Raw genomic sequence first — 16,039 nt, 5'->3', positions numbered from 1 at the left:
TGATGTTAATAAAAAGAAACATCATATATGACGTAATTTTCAGTGCAAGTTGAATTTTACAGTGCTGTAACATTACATAACAAATAACTGAATTTTCAGAATGGCTTAAAAAATACGTGTTTCTTATATTTTGGAATGAATTTGTTATATTTCATGAATAATAATGCAATTTTTTACATGAAATCAAATCAAGTTAATATTAATTTCATTCAAAGTACTTTAACACAGACGATAAATAAAAAATTTGACCGTTCATCGGAACTTATCGGAAGACTTGAAAGAAATTTAATGCACCAGAAGCAAATTTTTTACTGGACAAACAGGACAGAAGAAACGGCAATTTCCTCAGTAGACTTAGTTGTTCTTGTCCTAGGAGAGATCTTTGAATGATCCTTACTCGGTAAATCATGGTTAAAACTTTCACACTTCCTCGCGCTGTGGAATAAGAAAAGATAAAAAAAATGGAATAAATCATTCAATATTTTGAAGATAATCAATTATTATTTAGATTACCTTTATTTGCTCTGCCAGCATCACGACACATATCTGTGTTTGTTCACATCTCCTGCTGGTGAATCAAACAGGTATGTTTTTCCAACGGAAGTATTAGGAATCCTTTCAAATATCACGACACATGCGTCCGAGCCTGGTGCTGGTGCCTCCAGTAAAGTTGATCGTTTCTGGTGCAAAAAAGTTTTCAGTTTGGAATATTTATTAATTTCCATTTTCTTCTCACCTAAAAATAAAATACAGAAAACGTTAAGCATGTTGTACTTTGTTATAGCCGGACTACTTACCAGTCGGGCAACGATCAAGCAGAGGGTAGCTAATATTCGGGAAATTAGATGTCTCTGAATTCCACTTCCGGCGACCTCCGTAATTTATTTTCCCGCTCACCAATAGCATCATCCGTGGCGGTACATCCATCCAATCCAATGCTAACCTTAACTGACGTGTGCTGCGGCAGACGTAGATGCTTCCGTTGTCTGCCTGCTGGAAAGTCGAGGCTTCCGGTTTCTCAAAAAACTCCATCGATTGCAATCACTTCCTATTTCACAAAACCTCACAAAACTGGTGTTTTTTTTTTTTTTGTTTGACTGACAGTTGAGGAAAACTACACTCATATGCACGAATGCCAATTTTGATTTAATTTTATCCCATTATGTTTTAGTGTATTTCTCAATGTTGTGTAAATTAACATCATAAAATTGAGTTTTATTTCCATATGACGTTTATAAATCATAATTTTTAAATTTAAGTTTTAAAATCACGTTCCTTATCACGTTATTTTAAAACATTTAATTTTTAGTGGAAAATTACATCACATGTGATGTAAATAAAAAGAAGCATCATAAATGACATTAATTACGTCATTTACATATTACATAAGAAAATCGTGTTCACACGGAGAAAAAAGACGACAGTTGTTCCAATTATTTCAGCTATTTACACCAATCATCAAAGTGCAGTAGATTTTTTTTGTATTCGACTATAAATATAATAGGCTAAACTACAAACTGCTGATTGACCTTAAGCGATCAACTATGAGTATAATGGGTTCAACTGTCATTAATTCAACTGCAACTACAATTGTAAGATTGATTTTAGGTTTTTAACTATAAATATAATAGTTTCAATTATAATGGTAGAATTGATTCAACTATAGATATGATAGATTCAAATAAAATTGTATAATCGAATTTAAGCATTAAACTTTAATATAATAGATTTCACTACATACTGGTCGTTGAGCTTATGCATTCAACAATAGGTTACATAGGTTACCAAGAGCAATCGTTGAATTATTTGAAACATATGGTTGGGGACCTTTTTTTTATATTGTAATCTTTAATTTTTATTTTGAAAATATATTTTACCCATCATTGGACTCTATGTTAGAATCATTGATACTCTATTCTCGCTGTCTTCACTTCATAGGTTACCAAGAGCAATCGTTGAATTATTTGAAACATATGGTTGGGAACCTTTTTTTATATAGTAATCATTAATTATAAATTCATGTTCTCAATTGATTTTGAAAATATATTTAACCCATCTTTGGACTCTATACTGGAATCGTTGATACTCTATTCTCGCCGTCTTCACTCAATAGGTTACCCAGAGCAATCGTTGAATTTTTGAAACATATGGTTGGGGACCTTTTTTTATATTGTAATTTTTAATTATAAATTCATGTTCCTAATTGATTTTAAAAATATATTTTACTGGTCATTGGACTGTTCCCAGAGTAAACGTTGAGTTATTTGAAAGAATGGTTGGGGACCTTTTTTTATATTGTAATCTTTAATTTTGATTTTGAAAATATATTTTACCCATCATTGGACTCTCTGTTAGAATCATTGATATTCTCGCTGTCTGCAATCCATTGGTTACCAAGAGCAATCGTTGAATTATTTGAAATATATGGTTGGGAACCTTTTTTTATATAGTAATCATTAATTATAAATTCATATTCCTAATTGATTTTGAAAATATATTTAACCCATCTTTGGACTCTATATTGGAATCGTTGATACTCTATTCTCGCCGTCTTCACTCAATAGGTTACCCAGAGCAATCGTTGAATTTTTGAAACATATTGTTGGGGACCTTTTTTTATATTGTAATTTTTAATTATAAATTCATGTTCCTAATTGATTTTAAAAATATATTTTACTGGTCATTGGACTGTTCCCAGAGTAAACGTTGAGTTATTTGAAAGAATGGTTGGGGACCTTTTTTTTATATTGTAATCTTTAATTTTGATTTTGAAAATATATTTGACCCATCATTGGACTCTATGTTAGAATCATTGATATTCTCGCTGTCTGCAATCCATTGGTTACCAAGAGCAATCGTTGAATTATTTGAAACATATGGTTGGGACCTTTTTTTTATATAGTAATCTTTAATTATAAATTCATATTCCTAATTGATTTTGAAAATATATTTAACCCATCTTTGGACTCTATATTGGAATCGTTGATACTCTATTCTCGCCGTCTTCACTCAATAGGTTACCCAGAGCAATCGTTGAATTTTTGAAACATATGGTTGGGGACCTTTTTTGATTTTATACTGTAATTTTTAATTATAAATTCATGTTCCTAATTGATTTTGAAAATATATTTTACTGGTCATTGGACTGTTCCCAGAGTAAACGTTGAGTTATTTGAAAGAATGGTTGGGGACCTTTTTTTATTATTGTAATCTTTAATTTTGATTTTGAAAATATATTTTGCCCATCATTGGACTCCATGTTAAAATCTTTGATACTATATTCTCGCTGTCTTCACTCCATAGGTTATCCAGAGCGAACGGAAAATGAACTCGCTATGTGCTTTCAGTCCAAAAACACAAAGGAGGAAAATGATAACTCAAGTTTAAGTTCTTAGAATCGAGCAACGTTTTGTATTTTGGTCAAACTTAATTTTTGGTATTAAAAAATGAGCGTGTGAGAAGTGGGTTTTTGTTTGGCATTTTTTGTCTAGAATAAACATTTTCAACCGCTTTTTCGTTGAAAGGTGAGTGTTCAAAATTGTATTCGAGTGGAAATTTTGGTGAAAAATTTAAAGTTATTGTTGAAAATATTCACTGTTGATTATTCACACCGTGGGACAAGTGCAATACAGGGGTAAGTGCAAACGCATATTTTAGCCATGTAATATCCACCCTCTAAAAATGTATTTATCATAAACGATGGTGCTTTCGATTGTTCCCTGTCATCAGGGGTGGAGGAGGACGGTGTTAGAAACTGGTCAGCGGCGTGGATTTTTTTATATCGAACTGATTTTTTCTATCGATACTGGCGTTAATAATTTAAACATATTTTATGCAACAGCATTGGAAGGTGATTTGACATCAGTGAGTTATCGAGTATAGCGATAAATCCTTGAGCGGTTCGAAAGCCTTGAGTATCGATTAAAGATCGCTTAGAATCAAGAATTTGCAATAATATTCATTGCCATGTAGATATTCTCGTTAGCTCTACCTGTAGATTGGAATCTTATATATAAAAATTGAGGCGTCTCCTTACAAAATTATCTCTTCTTCACATCTTATATATAAAAACTAGCTGACCCGGTAAACTTCGTTTTACCTTTAAATAAATAAATCGTTTAAAGGATTGACCTTTATTTAAACGTCCTTATGAAAGTCGAAAAAGAGAGATTCAACTATTATACAAACCATCTCTGACCCGAAAACCCCTCGGATACCAAATTTCACTTCATTCCGACCGTTCGTTTATAGGTGATGGTGTAACAAAGAAAACGCATCCATCTTATACATGAAAATGAAGGCGTTTTCTTTGTAACACCATTTAAAGGTAAAATGAAGTTTTCAGGGTCAACTAGTCTCTTATAAACATTAAGTCTCAATCAATCACAACCGTCTTCCTGCATCTTTTAAGGTACGCCGGGGTAAAGAGGGGCACGGGGTAGATGGGAATGCTGATTATTTAAATAACATTGTGCATTTTTTTTTTCAAAAATGTTAAAATAACTTTTAATCTATCTAATAACTGCGAAAACGAGACGATTCCGACAATAACGGATGTTTACAGCGACTTTTTATTTTAACTCTTATGTGGAGTTGATGTGTATCATTTTCAATTTCAATTTACTCGTAATCTAGCGGGTTCTTGACGACAAACTCTAGATTCTTATTTATGATTTATATTCATAATTGTAATTCTGAATTTAGATCTAGATTTCACATAAGGTTAAATTCAGATTTCACATTCATTTGGAATTTAGATTCGACATTCAGAATGTCGGTTCAAATTCAAAATTTATAATCAAAATTTATATTGAAAATTCTATTTTAAAACTCAGATTTATAATAGTATTGATTTTGTTTCCTGCAAATGTTTGCGTACATTGAAACGGATTCAGAATCCAAACACAGAATTCATATTCAGAATAAAACTCATGATTCATATTTACAATTCAATTTTGGGATTCAATATCCTGCATCAAATAGAATTAAAAAAATTCTCATTTTAGATTTGGTATTCATATTCATGAATTCAATTTTAGGTTTTAATTTCAGGGTTTCAGGAATTCAATTTCAGGTTCAATTTCAGGTTTAAGGTTAATACAATATACATAAATTTCAGATTCTCGATTCAGAATGTTCATATTTTCAAACTAAGACATCTTAATCCAGATTCAGATTTAGAATAAGAATCTAAATTTATGAATGATATATTACAAGGTCATGAGTATTTCAGACTACAGATAAGGTTTCTATTCCTTTTTGTCCAATAGAACTCCAATTCCAATTTGTCCAATTCAAATGATTGGGTTCGATTTCAAAATCGTGTATTCGAATAAGATTCATTTAAAATTTCAATACACTTGTTACATTACAAGTAAAGAAGCTTTGCGGTCCGGATTTGTAATGTTTCGGACAGATATCATGCTCGCGTAAGTCGGCAATGTTGTGGGCAGTAAACTGACAATGTATAGCGATCACTTAAGCAACATGTTGTCTAATTATGAGTACACATGTGAATGGTATCATACGTTGGGGCTAATGATGCATATTTGCTACTGGGCCAATGAGACGACCAATTAATATCGCTGCAATGTTTGATGGAAATTTCAAATGCTTAAATGTTTACACTTCCAATAACTAGTTTTGGTACCTTTCGCTGCCAGAAATAGCAATAAATTTTTGAAAGCGCTCCATTCAGTCCTGAATTAGCGCAACGGATTTTAATTATGAATGGAAATTTGTATGGGAAAACTAAAATTTTCATCCAAAAATCTCCAGAGATGTACTGAAAGCTGCATAAAATATAATTTTGGATGACAAATATTTCATTGACTCTTAAAGTACAATTCTCGTCAACAAAGTAAAAATCGAACTTGTAACCCTGAAAAGATATAAGATGTTATAAAAAAAATTAGTTTAAAATTATTTATTACCATTATTTATTACAACATGTAACCATTATATCTCGTGTGAGCTCTCATTACGTCGTATGTAACAAAATGTAAACAAAAAGTTTTATAACGATAAAATACAAAAACGGATATAAAATAGTCGCACTCCTTCACATGTTGAATATTTGTAACCTGGACAACATATCTTATACGTAAAATACAAATCTTAAAGTTCTATTGATAACTGTTGCAGCAGTTTTTTTTTTGAATTCTCAAGAAGTTTCATAGGACGTAATGAAAGCTCAGGCGAGATATGCATGAACACTATTATTGTTGTTTTGAAACAACATTCTCGCGTGAGCTTTCATCACGAAACGAGAAAAACGCTTATGAATTTTGAGGAGTATATTTCAAATCCTAATTTTATTCTTTTACCTATAACCCTTTATGAAAATTTAATTTTTCGAATAAAAATGATGTTCATCTGATTCTGACGCCTCAATTGGTTTCTATTTTAAAATAGTATCATCGAAAAAAAAATTGTTTTATTTGGATTATAGTCGTTTTAACATCTTTATGACATTCGCGACTTATTTAAACGATGCAGTTGGCGGACAGTAATTGAAAAACTTATTCGGTACAACTCTGATCGATTTTTACTCTTGGGCTTGGACACACGGACATCGGCTCAGGATGCAACTGACTTGTCAACTGAGCTATGTATATCACAAGCCATGAACAAATTCTATTGACAATTAGAGTCAAAAGGGTATAAATTTCGAACTTATTTTATTTCTGAATTTTGTTCCGAAACAATCAATCAATACCTTATTTTTTATTAATTAATTAAATTTATGATTGAATTTTTATGAACAAATTTTAAATTGGAAAGTTTTTCAAATTTTTTATTTCAGCTTTCAAACATGTCTCGCACCAAAAAATATTCGTCGCAATACAAAGCGGACAAACGTCGTTTATACGATAAGCAAAAGAACATTAAAAAACTCGCTTCCATTATAAATGATCAAAGAATGAAATCAGATGTCAGTTCTTCTAATAAACCAAACGCAACAATTTTGAAAGATATCCAAACAAATCAAAATTGTTACAGTGAAGAACGTCGACAGAGAGAAACCTTGAATCATACAGAAGCAATTGATGATGATGCTTATCCTATTGTTAAGGAAGATAAAGAGCAAAAACAACAAAGAAACCAGTTTCTATTTGAGAGGAAAAGAAGAGATATTGAAATATCTTCGATCAATCGAGAAAAAAATGCTAAAAGGATTCGAGAAATAAGAGCAGATATGAGCTATTACGAAAATGAAAAAAGAATGAACAGATTTCGTATTCGTAAGATAAGGAATGAAAACATGGAATACTATGCAAGAGAGAAGAACAACATTTCATGTAAATTAGCAGAAAAACGTTTAACAAACGTAAAAGTCCAAGCTGCGTCGAATCATTCAAATTTCTTGAATATGCGTTTACAGAGAAGCAATGAAACGTATCATGTTAATGAAATTGCACGCAACAGATTATTACGACGGGAACAAAGAATGGATGAATTCATAGCTCATCGAGACAGATACTACAACCTTCTAATTCGTTCGAATGATATTCAATCGAAATCAATAAGGGAATTCATTGAGAATAGAAAGCAAATGCCCAGTTATGTATGCGCAAGCTGCGAGGGTTCATTTTTCTTTAAGAGTGTTCAAAAAATTTCTAAACAGATAATTGATAAAATTATGAAAAACGAAAACATTCAAAATACTTGCGATTCACGCACTTTGAATTATTATTTTCAAAATTCTTGTAATTATCTGTGCAAAACTTGCATTAAATATGTAAAAGAACGTAAAATTCCTAAGCTTGCTACAAGTTGGGGCTTAAAATTACCGCCGGTTCCTGAATGCATTACAAGACTTAATGATATTGAAGAAAGAATAGTTTCTCCTTATGTTGCTTTCCAAAAGGTTGTTCTCATGTCAAAACGTGCTTGTAATCCACAGCTTGGAATGAAAGGGAGTGCAATTCATGTGCCTAGTAGTGTGCCCCTAATGGTTTCGTCTTTGCCAAGACAACTAAATAATCTTGATGTTATACCTATACCGGTGGAATTCAAACGACATATGGGTCACTCTTCCACATATATTAGTGGATTGGTCCGTGCGTCATATGTATCAGAAGCTCTTGATTATTTGAAAAATACTGATTTATACAAAAAACATGACATACAAGTTTCTTCTCATGAAATGAGAATTTTCACGGAAGAAATCAATCGGAACAATGTCATAAATTTAGATGACAGTGAAAATCAAGTTGCTACAAGCGACGAAGGTAATATTAGGGATAATCAACCCTGTTCTGGATTAGAACAAGAAGTGAATCTGAATTTACAATTTGACGGTTTAGAGGTCGATGATGAATTTTATGAACATTTGGTAGATGATGATGATGAATGTTTACTTTTCGACTTCAATCAACAAACGGCACAACATGCCACTATTGTTATGGCTCCAGGACAAAATCACTGGCCTGTTTCAGTTCACATTCAACCAGATGTTGAGTGTTTTTGTTTTCCAAAAATTTTTGCTGGAAAAAAAAGGCAAATACTTAACAAAAATATTACGAGATCTGATTTAATTAAATGGGAAGTACGCTGCCACACAGTAAAAATTTCGGCATTCAGAATTTTATATTTGGCCAAAATCAAATTGGAATCAGAAGTTCTTAGTTCAACTACACTTACACTAAAAAAGAAATCTAATGCTAAAGGTGTTACAGTTGAGGAAGCATTGAATCCCCAGTTTATTACAGAGCTTAGGCAGCATAATGATGGGTTGAATTTTTTAAAGCACATCAGATGTTCTCCAAGTTTTTGGAGCTCGAAGAAAAAGAATCTCTTTGCGATGTTGCGGCAGTGCGGAAAACCTATGTTTTTCTTAACCGTGTCTGCAGTTGAAAATAAATGGCCTGAATTGATACAAGGTTTGGTATTGAAGACTACAGGGAAACAAATTTCGTTATTGCAAGCTCTTAACCTTCCGGAACAACAAAAACACGATCTTATCAAAGAAAATCCTGTTTACTCAGCATTGTACTATGATTTTAAAATTACTGAGCTAATAAAACTAATGAAACAAAGCTCAGGCCCATTCCAACCGTATAAAATAACAGACTTTTACCGAAGGCGCGAATTTCAAATGAGGGGATCTCCCCACGATCATATGTTACTGTTCATTGAAGATGCACCTTGTCTAGATTTAAATGATGAAGATAGTATAAAAGCTTTTGAAAAATTTGCAGATACATTTATCACATGTCAGTATGACGCTGATAATCCACTTTGTAAATATTTGCGTCACAAGCACACTGATACATGTTCAAAAGGACGAAGTAATAAAAACACATGTAGATTTAATTTTCCAAAATTTGTTCTATCAGAAACTAAAATTTTAAAACCATTGCCGAAGAACGAAATTACTGCAGCGGTTAAGAGAAATCTACAGAAAATAAAAGAAACGATGGAAGTTCTATATTCAAGTAAAGAAAGATCAAATCTTAGTTTTGAAGAAATTTTAGAAAGCTTAGATTTGACAAAAGATGATTACATTAACGCTTTAAGAGCTTCTATAAGTAAAGTTACAATATTTTACAAACGCAGGAGTTGTGAAGTTGATATCAATTCTTATAATCCAATAATATTGAATTTAATGGAATCAAATACAGATTTGCAACTTATTCTAGATGAATACGGCGTTGCAGCATACATTGTTGATTACATAGCTAAGTCTGAATCAGGACTCTCGAAGCAATTGAAAGAACTGCAAAATGAATTAGATAAAAGAAATACTACTTATCTTGAAAAGTTAAGGACAATTGCTAACAAATTTATCAATTCGAATCTAATGAGTGTCAGCGAAGCTATTTATCACTGTTTAAGTATTCCTTTGTCCCATTTCAGTCGAACTCATATATATATCAGCACCTGTAAATCTGAAGATAGAGTAGTTTTTCTTAAATCAGAAAAACAATTAAGATCAATGTGCAAAGATAGTACTGATATCGCTGGTAAAGATATCATAACATATTATGCGGAACGGGTAGATTTACAGAACATTTGTTTAGCTGAGTACGCTGCATTTTATTTTAAAACTAAAGGAAAAAGACGTCCTGATAAGAACAGGTCAGAGATTTCTGACGAAGAAGAGGACATTGAAGAAACAGAAGTAGATAGAGAAAATCCTAATCATAAGAGAAGAAAAATAGCTCGGATTCTAAGATATAATCGATACAAAATCGAACAAGATCCCGACAATTATTATCGAGAGCAACTACTTCTATTCTATCCTTGGAGAAATGAAATCAATGAAATTGAAACAGTAAACTGGTTGGAAGTGTATAATAATAACCTAGGTGTTATTACTAGAAATCGTTCTAAATTTCAAATACTGTCAGATGATGTAATAGACAAAGCAATAGAAGCCGCAATTGATAATAGAGCAGAATTAGAAAACGAAGAAATTTCCGAATTCGAACAAAATCAGTTGTCTAAAGATCATGAAATTGATATTCTTATACAAGGAGGTATTGATAGACCGAAAACGTTTACTCCATTTGTGTATTCGGCTCCTCCGAAAGTAAACAAACGTGATCTTCTTGAAAATCTAAGGAAGCTGAATAACAGACAAAGAGAAATTGTAATTCATATTTACAAATGTTTTAAACTGAACAAGTTACCTTTTAAAGTTTTTATCTCCGGCTCAGCAGGTGTTGGAAAAAGTTTAGTTATATCAACAATATATCAATTGATTACATATTTTCTGGAGTACTGTGTTGAAACCTCAGTTTGGCAATCATCAGATTCTGTCAAAGTGTTATTAAGCGCGTTTTCTGGCAAAGCTGCCTTTTTAATTGGAGGGAATACTTTACACTCAGCCTTTGCCTTACCTTTGACTGAAACTAGAAACATTCCAGATTTACCTATGGACGTCGCAAATAATTTACGTCAACAGTTGTTACATTGTAAATTGATAGTTATAGATGAAATATCAATGGTTGGAAGTACCATTTTTAGTCGTATAGATACAAGATTGCGCCAAATTACAGGAGTTGATGAAAGTTTTGGTGGTTTATCTGTAATAACCGTAGGAGATTTCCGACAACTTCCGCCGGTCAAAGATAGATTCATTTTTAACCCTCCCAGAGATTGTTTGGTGACGTTGGATCTTTCCCCTTTATGGGCGGATTTTGAATTTTATGAATTAACTGAGGTCATGAGGCAGAAAGACGACTTAGACTTTGTTAATGCGTTAAATAATTTTGCCCAGGGAACTATGAATGCAGCAGATATCAACGTTTTTAAAAGTAGAGAAGTCGCTGAAAATGAAGTACCTAGTGACGCTATAAGGTTGTACTATACGAATTTGGATGTTGACAGATATAATGCCATAAAAATTGCAGAGTCTAAGGAAACCGAAATTTTAAGTTTGGCTGAAGATAAATTGACAGGCAATTTGAAAGAAGAACAAATTTTAAAGAAACTTGATATTTGGAAGGCTAAAACTACCAGAGATTGTGGAGGGTATCCATATTCTATACAATTCAAAAAAGGTATCAAGTACATGGTAACTGCAAATCTAGATGTATCGGATGGTATCGTAAACGGCGCAACTGGAGTTTTGGAATTTGTTTTTTGCAATCCACAGTCAAATAAACCTATCATAGTGTATCTTAATTTTGACAGTAAGAAAGTTGGCAGAAACGCTCGACTTAAATTTCATGAATTTACAGAAAATTTGAATCTTAACAAAAACTGGACGCCTATTGAAAGACAAAGATATAGTTTGACTAATCATTTTCAACGTGACTATCAAATTACTCGAAATCAATTCCCATTAGTTCCCTGTGAAGCGCTTACAATTCATAAAAGTCAGGGACAAACATATTCAAAAGTATGCGTTGATTTACGCAAGAAAGGGAACTCGACTCGTCAGTTAATTTATGTTGCCTTGAGTCGTGTTTCGAAATTATCTGGCCTTTATATATTAGGAAATTTTCCGGGAAATATGGCCGACAATCCTACTATCAGAGCTTGTTTGAAAGAAACGGAAAGATTGAAGACGTATAGACAATTAACTTTATCTTTTAATAATTTAACAACTCACACAGGATTGGTTATTGCTTATCAGAATTCTAGATCTTTAAGAGAAAATTTGAAGTATATCAACGCGGATGCATGGTATTCGAGATGTGACATAATTGTATTTTCTGAAACGGGTATCATGACAAACGATGAAGTAAATATACCCAATTTTAATATTGTTTACCGATCAGATAGACAAACACTTCCATTGTTTGTTAAGAGTGGCATTGCAAAAGGTTTAATATGCTATGCGAAAATTGGTTTAATAATTTCAGTAGAAAGTCATAAGACGGTTTTTAAAGCCAATAACCTCAATAAATATGTTGGCCACACCGACTTAGTGATTCTAAAACATAGACATATTTCGCTTCTTACAGGCTATAAATCACCTAAAATTAATTGTAATGAATTTATATCTGTATTCAATTCAATTCACAATGATTATAATGACCCAACCATATTGATAGGAGATTTCAATTTCAATCTCAACAGTACATGTGACGAAACAAAAAAAATTGTTAAATACCTGAATAGAAAGAATCTTTTTGATAAGTTAGTTTGTAACGAGCCTACAACAGATCTTGGTTCAAGATTAGATATTGTGTTTTCTAACATAAGAAATATTTCAACTGGTGTATATGAGTCTTATTTTTCTGACCACAAACCAGTCTTTGCGATAATTCGTGAAACAGTATTGGAATTAGAATCCGCTGAATTTCTAGAAAGTGTGTATTTTGATAATTCTTCATCAAATTTAGTTAATGACAACATTCACAATGAACTTTTTAATGACCCTCCAGAAGAATTTTTTAATGATGCTGATATTTTGAATGAAAATTCAACAACACATATACTTGAAAACGAAGAATGGTCCAACGCTGAACTTTTTAGAAATTTGAATGATGCGTTATTAGATATTTTGGTTACTTCAATTGATTTTAATGTAGATACAGAATACCGCATTATATCATTGTTAGAAAATTATTCTGAATCCCTTGATCTTGCTTATACGCATTTGAACGTTTGCCCAATTCAGATTTTTGACCGTTTACGTGATCTTGACAGGATGGCAAACGAACAGTATTTTCAAGAATTTGTTGAAATTGAAATCCCGAGAGATGGAAATTGTCAGTTCCATTCGATTTCATATTCTTTGATTGGAAATACAATATTGTCAAATGTTCTCCGAACGTTCGCATTCAGAAGTGTTTTACAAAATAAGTCCTATTTTGAAGGTAGAGAAAATTTACTTGAATCGGGATCATTTTTCAATCTTCTTTGTGTTTCATGCGAAGACAGTGCCTGGGGTAATGCGGATACTTTATACGCATTAAGCATTATTTTAAAACGAAGTATTTTTGTTGTTATCAAAGGAACCCCAGTTAATAGTTTAGAAATCAGACCACCAGTCGTATCATTGACTCCAATTGTTATGATTTACGGATCATCACATTATAATGTACTTCTTCCTAAAAAACTTCATTCTAAATATGAGTTTCCGAATACAAGTGTAATTAATGTAAGAGAAAGTGAACTGTTCTTGTAATTTTTGTTTTTTATTCCTTAGTATCTGTGTATTGTGGTGAAATTCAAACAGTCAGCGATGGTTTGTCTAAATTCTCACGGATGATAATGATAATGATAATGATGATGATAATGATTGTTATAATGTTTAAGATTGTTGAATTTTCAGTGGCCTTTTGTCACCTTAAAACTTTTAAAGAGAAGTCTACATATATTTGAGCAATGCGCGGTATTTACATAAATTGTTTCATATCCGAGATATTTCTAATTACAATTGTTGCTGTAAATGTATATGATTTGTTAAAAAAAAACCAATTATTCTTTTCAAAAATATTACTCGAACCGCTCAAATATGTGTAGGGGAATGAGGTGGGAACATTATCATCATCATTATCATTATGATTTTATTATTCAAATCTCATACTCGCAATTGATCCGATTAATTTTGAAAGAAGAGAGAATAATAACTGGTTGAAGCGAGATAACATTCTCAATTGTTTTGCATTGCACAGTGTGGCTGGACACTTGGACATCCACTAAGTAAGGCGTGGCCAGACACCCGCCTTGAACAAGCACAGTGCGACGAGACATCCACTGTTTAAAGCGAGATAACATTCTCAATTGCTTTGCATTGCACAGTGTGGCTGGACATTTGGACAGCCACTAAGGCGTGGCGAGACACCCGCCTAGAACAAGCACAGTGCGACGAGACATCCACTGTTTAAAGCGAGATAACATTCTCAATTGTTTTGCATTGCACAGTGTGGCTGGACACTTGGACAGCCACTAAGGCGTGGCGAGACACCCGCCTAGAACAAGCACAGTGCGACGAGACATCCACTGTTTAAAGCGAGATAACATTCTCAATTGTTTTGCATTGCACAGTGTGGCTGGACACTTGGACAGCCACTAAGGCGTGGCGAGACACCCGCCTTGAACAAGCACAGTGCGACGAGACATCCACTGTTTAAAGCGAGATAACATTCTCAATTGTTTTGCATTGCACAGTGTGGCTGGACACTTGGACATCCACTAAGTAAGGCGTGGCCAGACACCCGCCTTGAACAAGCACAGTGCGACGAGACATCCACTGTTTAAAGCGAGATAACATTCTCAATTGTTTTGCATTGCACAGTGTGGCTGGACACTTGGACAGCCACTAAGGCGTGGCGAGACACCCGCCTTGAACAAGCACAGTGCGACGAGACATCCACTGTTTAAAGCGAGATAACATTCTCAATTGTTTTGCATTGCACAGTGTGGCTGGACACTTGGACATCCACTAAGTAAGGCGTGGCCAGACACCCGCCTTGAACAAGCACAGTGCGACGAGACATCCACTGTTTAAAGCGAGATATCATTCTCAATACTTTTGCATTGCACAGTGTGGCTGGACACTTGGACAGCCACTAAGGCGTGGCGAGACACCCGCCTTGAACAAGCACAGTGCGACGAGACATCCACTGTTTAAAGCGAGATAACATTCTCAATTGTTTTGCATTGCACAGTGTGGCTGGACACTTGGACATCCACTAAGTAAGGCGTGGCCAGACACCCGCCTTGAACAAGCACAGTGCGACGAGACATCCACTGTTTAAAGCGAGATAACATTCTCAATTGTTTTGCATTGCACAGTGTGGCTGGACATTTGGACAGCCACTAAGGCGTGGCGAGACACCCGCCTTGAACAAGCACAGTGCGACGAGACATCCACTGTTTAAAGCGAGATAACATTCTCAATTGTTTTGCATTGCACAGTGTGGCTGGACACTTGGACAGCCACTAAGGCGTGGCGAGACACCCGCCTAGAACAAGCACAGTGCGACGAGACATCCACTGTTTAAAGCGAGATAACATTCTCAATTGTTTTGCATTGCACAGTGTGGCTGGACACTTGGACAGCCACTAAGGCGTGGCGAGACACCCGCCTTGAACAAGCACAGTGCGACGAGACATCCACTGTTTAAAGCGAGATAACATTCTCAATTGTTTTGCATTGCACAGTGTGGCTGGACACTTGGACATCCACTAAGTAAGGCGTGGCCAGACACCCGCCTTGAACAAGCACAGTGCGACGAGACATCCACTGTTTAAAGCGAGATAACATTCTCAATACTTTTGCATTGCACAGTGTGGCTGGACACTTGGACAGCCACTAAGGCGTGGCGAGACACCCGCCTTGAACAAGCACAGTGCGACGAGACATCCACTGTTTAAAGCGAGATAACATTCTCAATTGTTTTGCATTGCACAGTGTGGCTGGACACTTGGACATCCACTAAGTAAGGCGTGGCCAGACACCCGCCTTGAACAAGCACAGTGCGACGAGACATCCACTGTTTAAAGCGAGATATCATTCTCAATACTTTTGCATTGCACAGTGTGGCTGGACACTTGGACAGCCACTAAGGCGTGGCGAGACACCCGCCTTGAACAAGCACAGTGCGACGAGACATCCACTGTTTAAAGCGAG

The 16,039-nt window shown here is 34.2% G+C and overlaps 1 long non-coding RNA gene across 1 annotated transcript; it reads right to left on the bottom strand.

The window, feature by feature from the left end:
• Window positions 1-222: 222 nt before the first annotated feature.
• Window positions 223-1,064, bottom strand: LOC129750983 (uncharacterized). Its single transcript, XR_008738548.1, has 3 exons — window positions 798-1,064; window positions 514-736; window positions 223-435 (listed from the first exon to the last, which is right to left on the bottom strand). It is a non-coding gene; the product is annotated as an uncharacterized LOC129750983 (long non-coding RNA).
• Window positions 1,065-16,039: the final 14,975 nt, after the last annotated feature.

Source organism: Uranotaenia lowii, chromosome 3 (genome assembly GCF_029784155.1).
Source record: "Uranotaenia lowii strain MFRU-FL chromosome 3, ASM2978415v1, whole genome shotgun sequence".
Classification (NCBI taxonomy): Eukaryota; Metazoa; Arthropoda; class Insecta; order Diptera; family Culicidae; genus Uranotaenia; species Uranotaenia lowii.
The sequence above is the reverse complement of the archived record's forward strand: the minus strand, read 5'-3'. Positions and strand labels throughout refer to the sequence as shown.